At 36.2% G+C, this 22,663-nt stretch overlaps 1 protein-coding gene across 3 annotated transcripts in view; it reads left to right on the top strand.

The window, feature by feature from the left end:
• The window catches only part of LOC136041459 (vacuolar protein sorting-associated protein 37A-like), a 63,955-nt gene that overhangs the window by 17,142 nt on the left and 24,150 nt on the right, over nucleotides 1-22,663 (top strand). The gene's annotated exons all lie outside the window — the stretch shown is intronic.

Below are 22,663 nucleotides of genomic sequence, written 5' to 3'. Positions count from 1 at the left end.
CAGATTTTGCTGTGGATGAATATATGAATCTTATACCAAAAGAAATTTTAATTATTAATGAATTCAAACTTATAATGAAATGAAATTTCCATGGATAAGAGTAAGGCAACCGGGCCCCATTCAGAACTATTTAACGGCCGGAGCATAATCTATGCCTTACTGAAAACGGTATGTCTTCCGAAGAGTCTTGTTTTTATTTGTCAAATAATGAACTACAAAAGAAAATAAGAAGAATATCACGATAATAATCAAGATTTCATGAAATAAATAGTCTTGGAGTAATTACATCTGTGACATTTATTTAAATTGTACTATTATAAAAAAAAAACATTTTTTGTCAAAACATTTTATCAAAACATTGTCAATTTTTTTATTCTATTTCATTCAAATGTATTGTGATAAAAATATTTTAATGAACGTAAAATGAACGTTGGTAATTCTGTGAAACAAACTGTTTGGTTTATTGAAGCTATAATTGTTATGTGACTTCAGCTCGTTTTAGGATCTTTCTATTCTTTCATAGCAGAGTATGTCATCTTTTTGTTGGAGGTGCTTATCTATTTTAATTCCTGTTTGTTTTTGGTTTCATTTAATTTCTGTTTGTTTTGACTTTAATTGTTCTTTAAGTTTTCAGTTTTCCTTGAAAACATTCTTTGTAAAAAGTTTTACAAACTAATTTTGTTTGTTCTGTAATCGATGTTGTTTTGCTGTTGGTTAATTTTTTGAATCTCCGTAAAGATTTTTCAGCCTGTGTTTAAGCACTAAAACGTTAGAAGGTAATTTGACTTCGGGCAAAATCTGAATACTGAGTCAATATTTTCGATCAACTATAGTTTTGTGCAATATTTCTAAAGTAATAATTTGCTACAAAACTTCGGGTATAGATATGCAATTTTGATAATTTTGACACATATAGGGTGTTTTAATTTAGCCTCGAAGTCACGATTCTCGGTCAACTTCACACCTCAACATTCCCTGAAAGTTTCAAATCGATCCTCCCAATGTTCCTAGGGTAATGCTGATACACTATTTGATAACCTGGGTTGCTCATATTTCATCACGAGTAACGATGTGATCGAGTAGTGTGTCACCATCTTCGACGTAAGAGCTGGTGAGTTGGGTTGACCAGGTAGTTACTATGCTGGGTCTTTCACTTCGCTCTGCATCATAAAAAATTGTTCAGCCATTTTTAAATAGAATGCACCATTGACACATTCCGCCTTTAGTGGTGATGGTTAACCCATACATTTCACAAAGCTGCCTATAGAAGCCTATCAGTTCATAGTTTTTTAAGACAAAAACCTTATGCACCTCACCTAACTGCAAGTACCTCACGGTTCGTGGTATTTTTCTTTAAAGAAAACGTACAACACGAACTTGTCACAAGCACGAATAGGTGCTGGAGCGGTGTAACGCCCAGACACAAAAATGGTCGTGCTAGACCCACTCCTCGCTGGTACTGACGTAAACCTAATCTAATATATGGATAACACTCCTATTATTATTGCGTGATTTCGCTTGAGCCAAGGTGCAACATGCCTAACCATGTGCAAAAAAGTTGGTGATTAGGGGGCTGTTGCAGGTGCCACGGGCCCACTTCCCTTTTTCAATCATATCGATTGAAAATCTTTGCATGATTTCGGCTCAAGTAAGATGCACCATTTCCCTATTCTGTTAAAATCTTGGCATTGGGGGAGCCCACTTTAACTTTCAAATCATACATATTGAAAGTCCTTGCATGGTTTTGTTCAAACAAATCACAACATGCCTACATTTGTGCTTCAAAAATAATGCTCTGAGGGACGGAGTCATTCAGGAAGCAGTGGCCCGATTTGGGTCTTGGTCATACAGATTGAAGATCATTAACCTTAAATTTGCTCAAACAAGATGCACCATGTCCCCCTTCCCGGTAAAACAGTGGTAATGGGGGAGAGGCGGAAGAGGAGATCATTTTAGCTCTTTTGTCATACGGATTGAAAATTCTTGCATGGTTTTGGCTCCAAAAAATCGCAGTATGTGTACTTATAATGACGATTTGAGGGTGGGGGGAGACTATTTGTGGGCAATATGGCCCACTTGGTTCTTCAACCGTACAGATCGGGAATCATGGTCTGCTTCCCCTCTAAATAAAATTCAAGATGTGTACCTTTCTGCTAAAGAATTGGCAGTAGGAAGGAAAGTTGGAAATGGCCGTTTGACCCCTTTAAGGTTCCAATGACATAATCCGAAAATCCTCACATGATTCCACTTCGAACGAGATGCAGAATGCCTACAGTTTTATGTGTTTAAATTATAACTTGAACTTCAAGTTGATGTCTGCCTCTTCACTGCTTGAACGAAACTTTCTATTTGGAAACCGAAACATGGCTTCAAGAAAAAAGAGTCTGTTGGAACAGCCTCAGACAGTCCTCTTCGATATATACTGAGGAACTCCGCTTCAACGTAGGCACTTTAGGTTTGGGCTCTGGGAGAAGCGAAGGCAGTTTTGTTTGTACCCTGTAAGATAGACCTGTAAGATATTACCTATACGTTTAAAGCCGATGAGAAAATCGAGTTTCTGGTGCGTTGTTGGACCCCCTCTTAGAGGACCGGTACCAACAACCTAAAAATGTGTTTCTATCTTAGGATTCTCAAGATCAAGGACTTACGGTTCGAGTCGTTCGGGTAGAAATTTTGCGTCCTTTTATAGACTCATTTCGGCCAAACCAATAATTTTCTTTCTTTCTTTTTTTCCCAGACATCAGGGTTCTCTTTGTCCAAGAACTTAAGGATACATGATTCAGGCAAATCAGCAAAATGCAATTTTTCATGCCTTTTTGGGATCCCATGCACTCAGCTTTTCTTCTTTTTATTTACAATAGAGTCCGCATGTACCAGGTACTTATGGGTGTAATTTTAAAATTTAACACTGCAAAAAGTTTTTTTGTCCATTGTTGGGCTCCCTCCCACTTTCCAAAAAAATTTGAGACCCCCTTGGCCCAAAGAACGGTTCCTAAAAGTCTTAAAACGATCGCAAAATGATGATTTCTGGCTTATTCTTGGTCCCATTTTAAGGGCACAAATGCGCTTTTAAATTTGAGTTCCTTTGGTGCAGGACCTTGCAGATGCAGTTTCCAAGCTGTTCCGGAGAAAAAATATTTTGGGCGAACCATTTTTTGGATTTCTATTGTGCATTATTTTTCCCATGGCCAATGAATTTATAAAGTTTAAGCTTCGGACTGATAAAAAAATATGTCATTTTTTAGTCTCATCTTTTGTGCATTGGAGTTTCCTTGGTCCAGAAACTTACGGTTCTGAGTTTCAAGCCATTCAAAACAAACTTGGCCCTTTTTCGGCTCAATTAGCGGGGAACTTTTTTTCAAAATATTCGTATTCATTAGAAGCAATTTCGAGCAATTTAAACCAATTTTTTTGTAAATACAACTTAATAGCCGGAAAAATGCCTTTTGGTTCTTTTGGGCCGAATTTTAAGAGAAAACCATTTTTTCTTGTGAATTAGGATCTTCATGATCCAAGGACTTCAGGATATAAGTTTGAAGTCAATAAAAAGAAAAGCTGTTTAGGCCCTATTTTTAGTCAAGCAGGTTTTGTCCAAAAATCAACAGTTTTTTGCACTAGGGTTGATATTACATTTTTGACCTATTTTGGGACCTCCTTCTTGAGGAAGCAAGATTGGTTTTCTAATATTGTATTATAATTCCCTTTGTCTGGAGATTTAATTTAAGTTTAAAACCAAAGAAAAACGTTGTTGGGTATTTTCAGGGAAACAAAATTATCTTTTTCATTTTTTAGTGCATTAGAGTCCCCTTGGCCCAAGAAATTCAGGTTACGATTTCAGATGACTGTTCCCACAAGAACAAGAGTAACATTTGAAGACAGTAAAATTTCATCTGTTTTATTAGAGTCTACATATTTTGTAAAAAAAAGGTACTAAACAAATTCGCCAAATGGGATGCTTTTATACTTCTCAAATAAAATGTTCAGTTTTAAAGAATTTTTTCATCTGCTGCGACATGAATCACATATCTTAGTGCATTAATTACAAAAAAAGAAACACCTGGCAAAGCAATGTGAGAGACGTAAGTGGTCTCGGTCCTGCATAAAATATACAAATTACTCTACCTCCTGAGATCCCTAGGAAATTACGTCCATCTCGTCCTGGGAACTTTTTAAGTGCTAAAGAAAACAAGCGCAAAATAGACAAAGAAAATATTATTATTTCTGTTCAAACATCGTACAGCTATTATAGCGCAAAGAGTATATGAAGAAAATCAAATGTTTAGTATGTATTTTGGGAAACAAAAGATGATATCTTTTCAGACTGAAAGAAAAAGCTCGCAAAGTAGATACAAGCAACAAATACTTAATTCACAAAAACTTCGGATGAGTCGAATTCGATTGAAAGTTCTGGTGCCATTTTTCAGGGAAGAGAGTTAGAGGGTCACCAAGCCTCTCCCATTATCTTGAGTACCCCTGTTAAACTCCATCTGACTACCCCTGACTACCCTGTTAAACTGTTTTTGAAAGTCTCTGTGGGTATAGGGAGCTTTCTATCGATTTTATCACAGAGGTAGCCAATTTCAGGCAATCAATTCTAACCAAATGAGCTACAATGTTTCAAGTACCAACTTTTGTCTATCCCATTACAGCCAACAAAACGCTGGCTCGGCAGCTTCAATGCCTTGCCCTTTGCGAAAGCTGTCCCTTGACTTATGTGCTTCCTCGTGATTGGATCTTCGTATGATTGTACTGTATGAATTGAGGCATAAAAAGGTTTAAAACTCAATTTCCGTTACTGCAAGAAAGGAGTAAGGGAATAACCTCTGTGGTTTTGTGCGACGTACAGACTTAAGTGTGGATTGATGAATATAGTATTATAATTTGGAAGTAAATTAAATGAAAAAAAACAAGTTTTTTTTAACTTCAAGTAAAGAGCGACATTAAAACTTAAAACGAACAGAAATTACTCCGTATGTGAAAGGGATTGTCCCCTCCACAACGCCTTGCTCTTTACGCTAATGTTTTTTTTTATTGTTTTAAAAAGTAGAGTTGTGACAGAGTCAAACTTTAGCGTAAAGAGCGAGGCGTTGCGGAGGGGACAACCCCTTTCATATACGGAGTAATTTCTGTTCGTTTTAAGTTTTAATGTCGCTCCTTACTTGCAGTAAAAAAAAAACTTGTTTTTTTTTATTTAATCCTAACTCAAATGAGCTGCCTTTTCCTAATCCAGCTTTTAATTGTTCCGCCTTCTTCGTTAATCCACCTTCTAATTGAGTCGCTATGGGTAAACTGGGATGTAATATTGGTAACATCCATGAATGCATTACATCTATTTTAAAATTTTGAGCTCCAGATTTTATAATTATGTTGAAAAAATCGTTCCTTTTTAATACAATTTGATGTGTAACGCTTCTTAAAACAGGATTAATATCTTGACAAAATCCAAGTAACCGTGATAATGGTAAATACATACTAACCACGTGACTTTCTTTTGTTTTATTCAATCTTTTACTATTAGAAGTGTTATTTTGTTTTGTTCTAATTGTTCCACCAAAAGTATTTTACTGTTTTAAAAACTGGAGTTGAGAGAAAGAGTGAAACTTTAGCGTTATTATTTCATATATTTTTCGTATAATTTTTATTATCTATTAATCCGTGTAAATTATTCCATATATGAAAGGAGCTGTTCCCTCCTAAAAGCCCCGCTCTTTACGCTATTAAATAACAAAAAAGTTTTTTTTAACTGAAAGTAAGGAGTGACATTAAAACTTAAAACGAGCAGAAATTACTCCGTATATGAAACGGGCTTTTCCTCCTCAACGCCTCGCTCTTTACGCTAAAGTTTGACTCTTTCCATTAACTCTACTTTTTAAATCAGTAAAAAAATTTAGTGTAAAGAGCGGGGCGTTGAGGAGGAAAAGCCCCTTTCATATACGGAGTAATTTCTGTTCGTTTTAATGTTGCTCCTTACTTCCAGTTAAAAAACTTTTATTTTTTATTTAATTTCTGGACGTTTTTGAATTAATGCATGTTTGATCTTGGCTCTCCGCACATAAATATTTAAACGAAATTTGCATATTAATTTTTTTTTGGCTAAATGGCTTTCTCAGAGTTTTAATCGGAAGATTTTAAGAAAAAAGGAGCGAGGGAGGAGGCCTAGCTGCCCTCCAGCTTTTTGATGACTTAAAAAAGTAACTAGAACTTTTAATTTTTTACAAACGTTTTCACTAGTGAAAATATACATAACTTTCGAATTAAATTACTTCACGAACTTCTATATTCATGTGTTTTTATTGTTTACCCCTCGTCGATACCTCGCTCTTTACATTAAAGCTTAAGTTTTGTCCTGATTCCTTAAGAATGACCCCTGAATCACAAAGGCCGTAGAATAAATAGTTGAAATTACTAAAAATACTTCAGCGTAAAGAGTGAGGTATTACGAGGAGGTAAACCCCTCTTATGCGTAATAATTTCTGTTTGTTTTAAGTTTTAATGCTGCTCCTTACTTTTATAGAAAAAAACTTTTCATATTTATTTTTTCTTTGTTTTTTTTTAATAATGCTAGATAATCCTGCGTCCCCTTCATTGAAGTTCTCTTCCCCCATGACAAATTCCTCTATGGAAAGATCCTTCCACGTACCTCTCCCCCTCCCTTAGCTCTCCCTCACCCAAACCAAAAATACCCCTGAAAACGGCTATACACTTCCCAATAACCATTACTATATGCAAAGATTGCAAACACAGCTCAAAGTTTTTAACTCGCAGGCCCCTCCCACGGGGACTGTGGGGGAGTAAGTCGTCCCCAAAGACATAGTTATTAGATTTTTCGACTATGGTGAATAAAATGGCTATCTCAGAATTTTGATCCGATAACTTTGGGGAAAAATGAGCGTGGGAGGAGGCCTAGGTGCCCTCCAATTTTTTTGGTCACTTAAAAAGGGCACAAGAACTTTTAATTTCCATTAGAATGAGCCCTCTCTTGACATTCTAGGACCACTGAGTCGATACGATCACCCCTGGAAAAAAATAAAAAAATAAACACGCATCCGTGATCTGTCTTCTGGCAAAAAAAAAGCGAAATTCCACATTTTTGTAAATAGGAGCTTGAAACTTCTACAATAAGGTTCTTTAAGACGCTGAATCTGATGGTATGATTTTCGTCAAGATTGTATAACTTTTAGGGGGTGTTTCCCCCTATTTTCTAAAATGGGGCAATTTTTTTCAGGCTCGTAACTTTTGATGGGTAAGACTAATCTTGATGAAACTTATATATTTCAAATCTGCATTAAAATACAATTCTTTTGATCTAACTATTGGTATCAAAATTTAATTTTTTTATAGTTTCGGTTACTATTGAGCGGGGTCGCTCCTTACTACATTTCGTTACCTCGAACTGTTTGATAGTTTGACTCTTTCTCTCAAGACTACTTTTTAAAACAGCAAAAACCAGATTCTTTAGTAATCCTTGAATTAAACGTTGAACCACTTCCCTAATCACAAAATCAAATACATTATCAATCCCTTAGGTTTCAAAGGGTATCCGCAGGAAGTACAACGATTAAAATCAGATATCAGGTGATCTAGTTCTCCAATTTATTCAATTGCTGCTTTGTTTGTTTGAGTGAAAGAATTTTTCTTTTATTTCTCAGTTGTTCGTTAGTATCCGTCGATGGCAGTTCATATTTGTTTGGATTTTGTGCAAATCGCAGATATTGGCGAATAACTGACTTTATTGTTAGTTAGATATTTGATTTTAATTCTTTTAATTTTGTTCTTTTATTGAATTTTATTTATTTTTTTGCGTTTTTTTTTACTAGTTTTGTTGTACGTTCCGCGCTTGTTTTTTTTTCTTGATCATATTATATAAGAAGAAAAAGTTTTATATGATTAATTTCTTTTGTAGTTAAATTAGGTACTTTTTGCGTTGAATTCTGTTTTTTTTGTGCGTGTTCGTACTGTTGTTAATTTCCTTGCTTGTCTGTTATTTATTTATATTTTGTGTGTATATGTCCCACGGGTTTTTGAAATACACTTATCTATCTATTATTTTCTTCGCGGTGAAGAAGAGTGGCGGCTGCTCTCTCGAAATATTCGTTTTATGTGTTTTCTTCAGTATTTTCATTTGGCCTTTAAAAACCCCATTTTTGATCGTTTATTTTTTTATGAGAAGTTGAATTAAACCGAAACACGCTGTGTGCATACAGGTTGTTAAAAGGGTGTATCAGCAATATTTTAGCGACGGCCTGGAGTGTCAAGATGAAACTGATTTGGGGATGAAAGCAAAACTGACAATAAAACATATTTTAAATGTTTTTCCTTTTTCAACTTTAATAAATTCTTAAGACTTTCAGGAACGAATATCAGTATATGTGTATTAAACTGTTAATTCACTTTTTTCTGCAATCTTGGTTATGATGGTGATTTTTTTCTTTTTAGTATATGAGAAGTAAAATCACACAGCTCGAACTAGGGTTTTTTTTAAGTAGTCTAAACTGCAAATTATTTTCTGGTCTTAAGAAAACACCAAGGGCATCCACCCTACTCCTCCCATTTTCTCTTACTTTCAATTTCGTTTTGGTTCGTTCAGGCTTCATTTATTTACTGATGGCGATTTATGGTAGTTTTACGCTTGAATTTAACTTTATTACAGCTCATCAGTAGTTTAATGTAGCTCTTAACTTTTCTTTGGAAACCCTTTTTTGTGGAAAATCTTTTATAAAATTAACACAACCAGGAATTGATAGTGAAGATCTGTCATTCGGTGGCCGTAGCTAAATTTGAAAAAAAGAAAGATCAAAGTTAAACTTGATTGTGAGTTCTAGATTAATACTACTACTAACAACAACTCACACACGTTCCTTCTCCATCCTAATCAATTCCTCTTTCTTTATGCTCTAGAAACTCGAATATGGATGGGTTTAGCTTTGGGTTAATCTTGGTTTTAATGTGAATTTCGATTTTATGGCGTTTTGTGGGTGAAACATATTGCCAAAGATCGTCTATTTCGGCCATCCATCTAAGGTCAAACAAAAAGTAGGTTATCCCTGAATGGGTTGGCAAGAGGCCATAAGAAAGAATTTAAAGGAAAGCGTAACTTTTTGGGAGGGTTGAAATAGGGAAACTTTGAATAGATTGTGATGGAAGAGAAGCGTGCGCAGCGGTGTTAGCCTGAGGCGACTTGGTGCTGCAGTGAGGTTTTAGTATTGGCAGGAGTTCTAGATATAGGCGTTGCTTCAATTTCCTTTTAAATGAGTCTGTAGGCAACTTTCTTTTCTGAGTATAACTTGAACACAAACGTATGTGGCTTGCATAAAATGGACCTGTTGCTTTGTGTTCCAGCATTAATGATATTAAGGATTCTCTTCAACGCTCAGTTAGAAAATTAATTAGTTGGAAGGTGACGAAAAACTAATTGCTAAAGTATGTTCAGCGGAACTTATCGAAAATTGTGTTCATATTCATTGAAATTCTGCCACAGGGACTGTACTTAGACCTTCCAATAGCTTTCGCATTGACTTTCTCTTTTCAACTTTCCGCAAAGACGTATATTGTGTATTTATACTGCTAAATCTAAAAGTTTGAAGTCGTTTGTTGATTGCTCTCCCTTTTCCATGGCGAATGTTTATAGGAAGATTAAAGGGAGCGATTTTTCTTTCATCTAGGTTTCCAGGCAACTATTGTAAATATTTAGGGTAACGCGTGGTAATTCTTTCAATCTGCGGTTTTCCACAGATTTATTTTTCTAAGGTAAAAGGAATAGTGCTGTTACATAAATATGGTTTGACACTTTCCAATAATGAAGGAACAAAGTAATGGGCTTGGAACTGTATAGATCTTTATGTCGTAACAGACTTAAAAGCAAATCCATTTCAAAGCGTTAATTCCTTGAAGGAAAATGGATAAGATAAAGGATCTTCAATTTCTGTATAGTTGACAAAGTCCATTAAATTGCTGTCTAGATTTTGTATACTCTCTCCATTTATCTTTTTCTTTTTGTTTTATTTAAAAACCACAGCCCGTGATTTCCAACGGAGGTCAGGCATCCCACTCAGGTGTATTGTATTTCTAAGAGGACAATCAGGAAAAAAAAACAGAAAAAGGGGTCTTTTTAGTGACACATTTAAATATATTCATGCTAGAAGATTCAAGAAACATTTATCGCGATTAACCATAAAAAGGACTTAACTTTTAGCTCTATTAGAACTTTTATAACTCTTAGCCCGTGGGCTTTCAGTGTGTGATAAACACCCCACAAAAGGGCATTCTATTTTTAGTAAGTGAAATTGAAAATCCTTTCTTTGTTTCGTAAGAGACACAATATATATATATATATATACTAGCTGTTGGGGTGGCGCTTCGCGCCACCCCAACACCTAGTTGGTGGGGCGCTTCGCGCCCCCCAAGCCCCCCCGCGCGCGTAAGTCGTTACGCGCCATATTAGTTACGCGCCATTGTAGTTGTGTCCCTGTGTCCCACCTGTGAATATAGATAGATTTATATATGTGTTTCAAACTACGTAAAAATTGCGAATATACAACATTTTTGGCTTTCCCACTACTGGGAGCTTTCCGTTTCCAATTGCCAGCAATTGATCTGAAAATGTTTGACCAGAGTCATCGTTTTGCAATCGGACACGCATATTTGTAGTTAATTTTAATATTTTTACGTGTGCCCATAAATTAGAATTTTTCAGGCAAGCATTCATTTCGTCTGCAGGAGTTAAACTACGTAAAAATTGCGAATATACAACATTCTTGGCTTTCCCATTGTCTGTGCATATACAAAGCCGTATGTACTAATAATGACGTCATATGCAAACGCTCTTTTTACAAACAAACATGCATACACACAACTCGTTTTTATATAGATAGATAGATAGATAGATACAATACAAATTAACTGCGTAAAACTTGCGAATATACAACATTTTTCGCTGTCCAATTGTCGCTGCATATAAATAGATTGTCAGGTTTACCGACCCTCGAACACGCAACGCACAATTGTCCATGGGAAAAACAATCAGTATTAAGATCTATACCACATTTTTCTAATGATTGACCTTGAGCTTTGTTAATGGTGATTGCAAATGCTAATCGAATTGGGAATTGCCATCTTTTAAATTGAAAAGGCAGATCCGTTGGAATCATGGGAATGCGAGGAATAAGAACAGCCTCACCCTCAAAAGGCCCTGTCAAGATTGTGGCCTCTATTAGGTTTTCCATTGTTTTTTTTTTACGGCAAGTCGCGTGCCATTGCAAAGCTTTGGTGGGTTGATATTTCTTAAAAGTATTATTGGTACGCCTATTTTTAGTTCAGCACGTGTGGTGGAAACCCTGAAAGATCTATGGAATTTAAAAATTCAGATGGATAATTAACCGCTTCATTTGGTTCCAAAACTGTGTCGACTGACTTGTAAAGGACTGCCTGGTCTCGAATCTTGGTCAAAACAATATTGTTGATTTCGTGGACGTCTATATTTTTGGGTGCGAGAATCGCTCTTTCACTTAGCCATTTATTATTATTATAATTTTTTAGAATATTCGGAAATACTTTTTCAATCAATTCATTTTTGGACGTCACTAAATTACAGAAATCAGCAGGTAGTTGTATACGTCCTGAAATTGAGTCTATCGTATCATAAATGTCTTTTTGTTCCGACGTTAACTTGGATGTCCCGGTCGTCATTTGTGTCCCGGTATCCCAGTCTGTAATTTCTCTTTGAGTGTCCCGGTCGTTATTTATATTCCCTCTGTCCCGGTCGTCATTTGTGTCCCGGTCTGTAATTTCTCTTTGAGTGTTTTTTCTTTTTAGTATTTTTTAGTTTTTTACATTTTTTCCTTTTTTCAGTTTTCTTTTTCTTCTTTATTTTTCAGCTTCACTATGAAATACATATCGCCGAACCTTTGTTTTTTTTAACTAAAATCTGGTAGGCATTGATGACCTTATCCAAGTCAAAATCCCAAACCCAATCATCATCGCTATCATTTTCAGTTTTGATATGTTTTGACTCTCGCTGTCCAGGTGGATCTTCATCTAACTGCGCGGTTTTGCGTTCTTTAGCCTCAAGCCTGTTTCCTTGCTGTTCTTTTGATTCCTCGGCACGCTTTCTTTTCTGACTTTCTCTATCAGCAGCAAGTTTTTTGGCATAGACTCTTTGAGCATCTTCATCGGCTTTTGCCATTGTAAGTTCATCAGTCATTTTAAACTTAAACATTAATAGATTTCTACGTGAACATATATGTCTTAAATATCTTGAATGACGTCACCGTCATAGCAAAAATGACGAGAACTAACTTCATGACGTCAGCCGACACAGAAACTTGACGTCACCTGATCCACAGACAGACAGACAACTTATTTTTATATATATATATATATATATATATATATATATATATATATATATATATATATATATATATATATATATATATATATATATATATATATATATATATATATATATATATATATATATTACTCGACTTTAAGTCTCTCTCTCATGTCGATAAATTGGTCAAAGTACAAAGCTTGAACTAGTGACCTCTCCACGGGACTTAGTTATCAAGATCAATCAAGAACTTGGTTTGTGTCCCTTGTCAAATTTGAAAAGTTGACATTTTTAAATGAGCAGGTTTGTCTGTACGAATACATTGCACCTTGACAAAAGAAGAAAAAAGTACAAGAGATGGAATTTTCATAGAAATAGTAATTTTACAAAATTAGGAAATTTTTTACGCAGGGAGAATCTTCCGAGTGGTAACCGTCAAGGGAGGAAACCATCCAGGGGGGTTGGGCATTAGCCACAAACTGTAAATGTACAAACAACTGAAAAAAATCACTGAAAGTCGAGTTCAAAAATTTTTTCTTTGGTTATAAATACATAAACAACTCCAATTCGAAACCGTGCCCTACCAGGGTCTCATCCTAACCTGAATAGAAAAATTTTAATGACGAGTACCGCCGAGAAACTTATATTTAGGCACGATATAGAGTAATTGCATACATAAATAGAAATTAATTGAGCTAGGAACTAACCTAGCCAGCCAAACCTGAATATGTGAGGGTTTTATTTATCCGTCAACTTGCCTAGGAAGGGCTCATGAATTGCCATATTATGTGGCACTCTTCCGTCCACGTTAAGAGCCATATTAAAGAGCTTGAAACCGAGCAGAAATGAAGTCATGTAATAATTGAAACTAAAATGGACAGAAATTAAGTGGCACTCTTCCGTCCATAATTTCAGGTGACAAAGCTTCAGAAACATTTTCTGTTGCCAGAAATCTGTGTTGTGTGTTTTTTTTTTTTTTTTTTTTTTTTTTTTTTTTTTTTTTTATGGCACTTGGTATTAACCAAGTGACATATAGCAATCACAAATTCTGTCGGTCTGTCTGTCGGTCCCGGTTTCGCTACTTTAGGCACTTTCAGGTAAGCTAGGACGATGAAATTTGGCAGGCGTATCAGGGACCGGACCAGATTAAATTAGAAATAGTCTTTTTCCCGATTTGACCACGTGGGGGTGTGGGGGGCCGGTTAATTCGGAAAAAATAGAAAAAATGAAGGATTTTTAACTTATAAACGGTTGATCAGATCTTAATGAAATTTGATGTTTGGAAGGATGTCGAGTCTCAGAGCTCTTATTTTAAATCCCGACCGGATCTGGTGACATTGGGGGAGGGGTGAGTTGGTAGGGGAAAACCTAAAATCCTGGAGAATACTTAGAGTGGAGGGATCGGGATGAAACTTGGTGGGAAAAATAAGCACAAGTCCTAGATACATTATTGACATAACTGGAGCGGATCCGCTCTCTTTGGGGTAGCTGGGGGGGGGGGGGGCGGGTTAATTCCGAACAATTCTGAAAAATTACAACATACGAACGGGTGATCGGATCTCAATGAAATTTGATATGTAGAATGATATCGTGTCTCAAAGCTCTTATTTTAAATCCTGACCGGATCTGGTGACATTGGGGGGATTTTTTTTTGGGGGGGGACCTAAAATCATGGAAAACGTTTAGAGTTGAGGGATCGGAATGAAAATTGGTGGGAAAAATAAGCAGGCAGAAGTCTTAGATACGGGATTGACATAATTTGAATGGATCCGCTCTATTGCGGTGGGGAGGGTTAATTCTGAAAAATTAGAAAAAAATGACGTATTTTTAACTTACGAAGGAGTGATCGGATCTTCATGAAACTTCATATTTAGAAGGACCTCGTAACTCAGATCTCTTATTTTAAATCTCAACCGGATCCAGCCTCATTGGGGGGGCAGTTGGGGGGACCGGAAATCTTAGAAAATACTTAAAGCAGAGAGATCAGAAACTGGATGGGAAGAATAAATACAAGTCTAAGATACGTGACTGACATAACCGGACCGGATCCGATCTCTTTGGTGGAGTTGGGGGGGGGAGTAATTCGGAAAACTGAGGTATTTGTAACTTACGAACGGGTGATCAGATATTAATGAAATTTGATATTTAGAAGGATCTCGTGCTTTAAAGCTCTTATTTTAAATTCGGACTAGATCCTGTGACATTAGGGGGAGTTGAAGGGGGAAACCGGAATTCTTGGAAAACTTGAAAATTGGGGTATTTTTATCTTACGAATAGGTGATTGGATGTTAATGAAACTTGATATATAGAAGGATCTTATGTCTCAGATACTCCATTTTCGACTCGAATTGGATCCGGGGACATAGGGGGCTGGAGGAGGGAAACAGAAATTTTGGAAAACGTTTAGAGTGGAGAGGTCGCGATGAAACGTGGTGGGAAGAATAAGGACAAGTTCTAGATACGTGATTGACATAATTGGAACGGATCTGTTTTCTTTGGAGGAGCTGGGGGGTGTTAATTTGGAAAAGTTAGAAAAATTGAGGTATTTTTAACTTAAGAACGGGTGACCAGATCTTAATGAAATTTGATATTTAGAAGAAATTCTCGTCTCAGAGCTCTTATTTCAAATCCCGACCAGATCTGTTGACATTGGGGGGAGTTGGAGGGGGAATCGGAAATCTTGGAAAACGCTTAGAGTGGAGGAATCGGGATGAAGCTTAGTGGATAGAATACGTAAATGTCGTAGATACGTGATTGACGTAACCGTACTGGATTCGCTCTCTTTGGGGGAGTTGGGGGAGGGGCTCAGTGCTTTAGCGAGTTTGGTGCTTTTGAACGTGCTAGGACGGTGAAAATTGGTAGGCGTGTCAGGGAGTTGCACAAATTGACTTGATAAAGTCGTTTTCCCAGATTCGACCATCTGGGGAGCTACTAATGGGAGATGAAAAATTAGAAAATATGAGGTATTTATAACTTACGAGTGAGCGATCGGATCTTAATGAATTTATATATTTAGAACGACATCGTGACTCAGAGCTCTTATTTTCAATCCCAACCGGCATTAAGCCTTTGATTTTTCCTTTTAAATCAATCTATTGATTCTTAGAATTTCGTTAGAGCTCATACCATATGAGCTCTTGGCTCTTAGCTCTTCTTGCCTCGTCATAAGTGCCATATGAGCTCTTAGCTCTTGTTCACATGGATATCTCTTTTACTGAAGTAAAAAACGAAAAATATTAGGTCGAGGTCGCAAGACTTCAGCTGCATCTGAACTTGATAAAAATTTTAATGGTTCCTCTTTAGATTGACGCTGTTTTTATTATCTAGGAAATCACCTTTATTTCTATCAAGCCTTTATTTATCTTCTTTGGGTGCGGCCAGGACACTCTTTCTAAGATGTAGATTATCTTTGAAAAATATGCGGGAGAGGGGGGTGGAGTTGAAATAGCCGGATATTATTGATATATAAACCATAAATTAAAAAGAAATTTTTTGGTAATTTTGAAGTAAATCTTACCACAGTCTTAACCTAAATAGAAAAAGGTCAATGATAACGACCGCAAGAAACGTCGACACAATACACAGTAAAAACATTTATAAGCATAAATTCACGAATTTCTTATATCTTTTAGTATTATTTTTATGCATGCAGTATATAAAAACTAATACCACTATGCATTTTCTTTGAAGCGATGCATGTGGTTTTATTTACACCTCGACTTGCCTAAAAACGGCTCACGTATTTCAATATTACGTAGTATCCATCCACAATTTTGAGTAATAACGCTTCCAAGAAATTTTGTTTTTGAAAATTCCATTGGGATTAAATTTGAAATTTTGTCTTTCTTGGAGTTCCCTTGGGTACTCGCTCTAAGAAACCGAATTAAAAAAAAACTAAAACTAAGGAGCAACATTAAAACTCAAAACGAACAGAAATTATTCGGTAAGAGGCTGTCCCCCTCATCAATACCTTGCTCTTTACGCCAAGTTTCGACATATTTAAAATGGCTTCCTATTCTAATTGAACGGTCCTTGTGCTTCAGTAGTCGTTCCTAAAAAATTGGGGATAACAATCAAACTTTAATGCAAAGAGCGAAGTATTGAGAAGGAGAGCAACCTCTTCATATACGGAATAATTTCTGTTCGATTTAAGTTTTAATGTTGCTCCTCACTTTCTATTAAAAAAAAAAAAAAAGCTGGATTATTTTATATAATTACTTATCATTTTCAAACAAGGCCGGTAAATATGGCTTCCCATCTATGAAAAATTTCTCTCTCTGTCATAGGAAACTCCTATGTGTAAATGGGCTTTTACGTAAAATACACCTCCCCCCCCCTTCCACTTTGCTTAATTCCCTCCAGACGGCTCCATTCTCGGTGAAAATGCCGTAAAATTTCATGACATGATTCAGCCAGAAAAATTCACCTTGGCATACTTTCATTTGAAAAATATTAATTTTTAATCGTTTTCTCGATCACTCTGGAAACCCCCCTTCCATGGAAATTTTTTCCCAAAAATAGAAACACGCTGGAAATACTCCGGATAATTCCGCATAACTTCTTCACATGCAAAATTGAGCTTGCACAAAGAAAGAAAGACGATTCAAATGAATTTTGTATAGGAATTCTAACAAATCCCCCAGTGTGAAATTAACCCTGAAAATTTCATCCCCTAGAAGTTTCACTCCCCACAGAAATTTCTCCCTATGGAAACACACCCCAAGCACAAAATCCCCCTGCTCCGAAAAATGTTTTTCTACTTCCAAATATGCTTCGTGATTTTTTTTTTTTTTGATTTTTCGTGAGTAAATTATCTCTCCATTGAAAAAAATAACAAATACTATACGTAAACAATGAGCGAATTCCTTAACTTACAGCCCTCTCCCCACGGACAGTGGGGGATCAGTTTATCCCTAGAGACATAGGGTACTTTTTGTTACAGCGACCCCACTCAAGAACTAAAGTATACCAAAATATGAAAATCTAATACTTTATTAGCTTAATTATGGACGATAGAAGAAAATTATGGAAAGCAATGGAATTTTACTGTCAACAAACCACATGCTGACACGCAAACCGATTTTTCTCCTACATATCCTAGTTGTACACTTCCAAAAAGCCATTGGTGATGGCTCATTCAAAAACAGATTGAACGTTCTAGGGCCCGATTTAAGTGATCAAAGAGATTGGAGGCAAACTAGAACCCCCCCCCCCTTCTTGCGCTCCTTAACTATTATGATGAAAATTTCGAGATAGCCATTTGATTCAGCATAATTGAAAGGTCCAATAATTATACTTTTGGGGATAATGTGAATTTCCAAAGTTTTTGGGGGAAGGACTTTAAATTGCGCAATTTGTTCATCGTTTACACATAGTATTTGTTATCCGGAAGCATGCGGAAGTTTTTCAGGGATAATTTTTGCAGAGAGTTTCTCGTCGATAGGAAAGTCTCTGGGGAAATTTCACATGTGCGGAAGGAGATTGTCTGGCATTATCTGAAAAATGATTAGAAATAGAATGAAAAAAATGAAAGTAAGGAGCAAAATTAAAACTTAAACGAACAGAAACTAGATTTAGGTTGCATGGGCAACGTGAGGTGTTGCGGCAACATTTATTCGGCTTTCCCGAGTAAAGTGTTGCGAGAGCAACACTTCTGTTTTGTTTCCTCGCTTCGATTAAACGCTGAAGTTGTTAATCTATAAATATCTTAAAATAAATACCTTAGACACCTGCATCATAAAGTATTGCTTGCAATTGTTTTACATGTCTCACATTGCAATCAGCCTACTTTGGGTTTCAGTGTCTACCTTACTACTGAAGTTGTCAACCCATCTAAATTTTCAAATGTTGTATCTCGTGAAGGAATAACTACTTATAAGTCCATTTCCCTTCGATAGACATGGTACCTTGTCGTTTCGACCATGAAATACACTGGCAAAAAATAATAGGTATACCAACTACCAAAATCTGCGAACCCTTTAACACAGAGTAACACTTTGGTCTTGTTTTTTTTTCACTATCTGTTACACGCTGAACTTGTCAACCCATCTAGTTTCTGAAAATGATATGTTCCAAAAAGAGTTTTTTTCCTCAACTGATGACACAATCCGTAATCACATGGCTATAGGTTAACTCAGGTTTTAAAGAAATACGGAACACCGAAAATAAGGACTAAATTCACTTTACAGACAGTTGAACTTTATCCTTTTCAATCGTAGTCATCGGGACTGATGAAAACTTGGGACATCATCTTATACAACCTATTGGGTATTATCAAGCTGTCCGTAACTGTTCATGACCATTGGATGACCTTTATCCTTTTCTATCGTAGACATCGTGACGGATGAAAGCTTGGAACAACATCTCATATAATATAGTTGGTATTATAAAGCTATCCGTAACTTTACATAATCAAAATACCATAGATGATACTCTATTACTTATTACGCAACTACCTCATTGTTTTACGTTATCGTTTGCACTCGTTGCGTAAATACTTAATTCTAGGTTACAATGAATTATAGACCATCGATACAAGCTTTCTTGCCGTTAGATTTACAGAGATCGAATACAGTGTGCACCAATTCGCACAAATTTCTAGCCCGAAGTGAACCGATTCTTACTTACAAGTCCCTCTCCCGTGATAAGGCATTAATTTCACTGGAAACAAATAAATGGGTACACCAACTTGCAAAAGTTTCAAGCATCTTATCACTGAAGATGATTGTAGCCTAAGAGCCGATTATTACTTACAAGTCCCCTACATGTCTTACTTACCACTGGAACCAAATTGGTCGTACCATCAAATACACCGGAAACAAATAATAGGTACATCAACCGCAAAAGTTGCAAACCCGTCATTGCAACTAGCGAAGGTTGGAAACCCCTCATCGCTGAAGATGATTGTAGCCTAACAGCCGATTATTACTTACAAGTTTCCTACATGTCTTACCACTGGAACCAAATTGATCTTACCATCAAATACACCGGAAACAAATAATGGGTACAACAACTAGCAAAAGTTAAGAACTCATCATTGCCGAAGTTGATTATGAGCTAACAGCCAACTGTTATTTAAAATTCCCCCATATGTCTCACAATTGGTATTGGGCTATTTTTGGTTTCAGTGTGTACCTTACTACTGAAGTTGTCAACATCTTTGAACTTTCAAACTGGCATATTTCATGAAGGAATTTTTCTACAAAAAAATGGATAACATATACATTGATCAGCTCATCAAGAGCTATCGACTGCCGTTGAAAAAATATCTGTCTTACTTCAAAAGTTGACTTATTTGCCGTAGGCCAAGTTTTTAACGTCATCACTTAGAAAGGAGCAAAGGATAAACTCTAATTTCTTTAGCAATGAGGGAACTTTTACAGTTTAAGAGGCACATGCTGATACCATTTCTCTACCGCAATTGCAAGTGCAAAAAACCGAATGATAAACTCAGCTGAAATCATCAACAGAAATGGGTAGAAACAACAGATGGCAGCACTTTTGGACCCGTGGGAAAATGCCACTTTCTTGTTTCTGTAAATTTTTCTATTTATCACTCAAAGAAGATATATTGGCTGTGAGGCCAGGTAACTGCTGCATATATTTAACAGTTTTTTAGATTTTAGTCCATTGTTTGATGAAATTAAAGCTTGACTGCATAACTTCAGATAGTTCTATCTGTTATGGGCTATAATATATAAAAATAAATTGTTTGTTTGTGTGTTGAATGACGTCATGTTTGTGTGTCGACTGACGTCATGTTTGTCGACTGGCGTCATTATAAGGATTGAGCTGTATGTCGTCATGCAGTTGTTTGTCGATTGACGTCATGTTTGTCGACTGACGAAATTACAGACCAGGACACAAATGACGACCGGGACACAGGGAATACAAATGACGACCGAGACACTCAAAGAGAAATTACAGACTGGGACACCGGGACACAAATAACGACCGGGACACAGGGAAAATAAATACCGACCGGGACACAGGGACACGACTACAACGGGGACGCTGGGGGCACAGGGGGGATATATAAATGACGACCGGGACACAGGGAATGTTCGATTAGCAATCACCATCAACAAAGCTCAAGGGCAATCATTAGAATAATGAGGTATAGATCTGAATACGGATTGTTTTTCCCATGGACAATTATATGTTGCTTGGGGGGCGCGAGGCGCCCCCACCAACTAGGTGTTGGGGTCTACGAAGCTTTCCAAAATGCAAAGTCGTATTCATCAATCCGGCCTAAGGTCCACACTTTCCGTAAAAACCGTAGAGGTTGGACCCATACCACTTTCTAGGAATAAGCTAAAATCGGGCTACTAGGAACAAAAAAAAAAAACACGACAAAACCAAAGTGTTGGTCTCGTGACATAATTATTCCGCATATGAGGGGGCTGCTTTGTCCTCAATCCTCGCTGTGTGCACTATAGTTTACCCTTTCGTCGCACTTCCTTAAGAAAGACTGCTCAAACACAAGGAGTCTAAAGTTTTCAGTTCCTGTACTTTTTTTATGCTCGTCTCAGTAGGCAGCAAAAAAGAAAAAAAGATGTGCTAATGCAATAGGAATGTTAGGAGGCGTGATCTTTGTTGGTTTTCTCACAAAACAAGGCGGCGCTTGTTGTCTTCTTTTAACAGAATGCCTCCTATTGTGAAATATTCTTTCTTTTATTATACTATACTTAAGTTTTTTCTTGTCGGACGGAATTTTTGAATTTTTTTTTCATTTTGAGATGGATCATTTGTATATTTTGTCTTTCTTGGAAAATTTACAATTTTTATCTCTCGCACTACAATATTGTTGTCGTCACTCCTTATTACTTAAAATAATTAATTATTCTAATAAATTATTTGAAATAATTTATTGTTTCACTAGCCACTTTTACTGTTGTGCCATCGAGACATCTTTTAGGCTTAAAGAATTTTTAGCTGCAAAGATTTTAGCTATTCCCGAAAAAAACTAAAAATTTTTTCTCCAATATTGAATACTTTGTTTGAGACACCAAATTTGTATGTTTGCTAAGCTGTGATGAAAAATTCAGCCCTAATTGCTTTCCGAGACTCATATAAAAAAGGGAATTTTATTTTTCTCACAATTTCATGACCTCCAGGTGTTTCAGAACTAGTATTTTTCGTTTACGTTAGGATTTAGTGAAACACATTTATTCCATATAACGCGCAGTAAAAACTAATGGCTTGTATCGCTTCTATGGAAATACATTTGGCTTGTCTAGCATTTTTTTTTCTGCGGAAATAAAAATTTTAAAGCTGCGCCAGAGTTGCATTTTCAAGATTATGTTTGTTTTTGAATGAATGCTGCCAGTGTAAAAAGATAATAAGTGATAATGTTTATTTTGAGGTTACACGTATAATTTTATTTACTAAAAATAAAGTTATTGCGTTTTTAACTTAGTTATAATGTGTGTAAAAATGCTGATGTTTTATAAGCTTAGATGCTGAAACCGCTGCCTATCACAGTTTAGGCAGTTTTTTATTATAGTCTTCATGCTGCAACGGATAGTTTTGCCCCTATCTCTTTCTGTACGATTTCTTGTTTTTTATATAGATCTTCGATGGAATTTATCAGTCTAACATATCTTGGTTTTTAAGAATAATTTTTTTCTTTGTGTCCTCCTAAAAGAATAAATCATTCATTCTATACTCGGTTAGACCTTAAGCTTCAATAGGTTATTTTGGTTTCTTTCTTCTACCTCCTTCTACTTCTCTCCCGCCATCCTTCCCCTTTTCTCTCTTTCCCTCTCTCTCACTCCTTTTTCGCTCTTCTCCCCCTCTCCCCTCTACCTCTCTTTTCTTTTTCCTTTTCTTTTGCAATCCTTCTATCTTTATGAAACAGCTTGTGGTAACGAACTGTAAGTAAGGAGCAACTCGCCCCAACCGAAGCTCTAGATAAAAGAAATTTGATAACAATTGAAACATAAAAAAAGGATTTATATGCTGATTCCAAATATGTAAAACTCATTAAATTTACTGTTACCCATCAAAAGCTACGAGCCTGAGAAAATTTGCTTAGTTTTACGCAGTTAATTTGTATTGTATCTATCTATCTATCTATCTATATAAAAACGAGTTGTGTGGATGCATGTTTGTTTGTTTGTAAAAAGAGCGTTTGCATATGACGTCATTATTAGTACATACGGCTTTGTATATGCACAGACAATGGGAAAGCCAAGAGTGTTGTTTATTCGCAATTTTTACGTAGTTTGAAACACATATAAATCTATCTATATTCACAGGTGGGACACAGGGACACAACTACAATGGCGCATAACTAATATGGCGCGTAATATATATATATATATATATATA

The sequence above is a fragment of the Artemia franciscana genome, chromosome 2 (assembly GCF_032884065.1).
Source record: "Artemia franciscana chromosome 2, ASM3288406v1, whole genome shotgun sequence".
In the NCBI taxonomy this organism is placed as follows: Eukaryota; Metazoa; Arthropoda; class Branchiopoda; order Anostraca; family Artemiidae; genus Artemia; species Artemia franciscana.
This window is presented reverse-complemented; position numbering and strand designations above follow the sequence as displayed.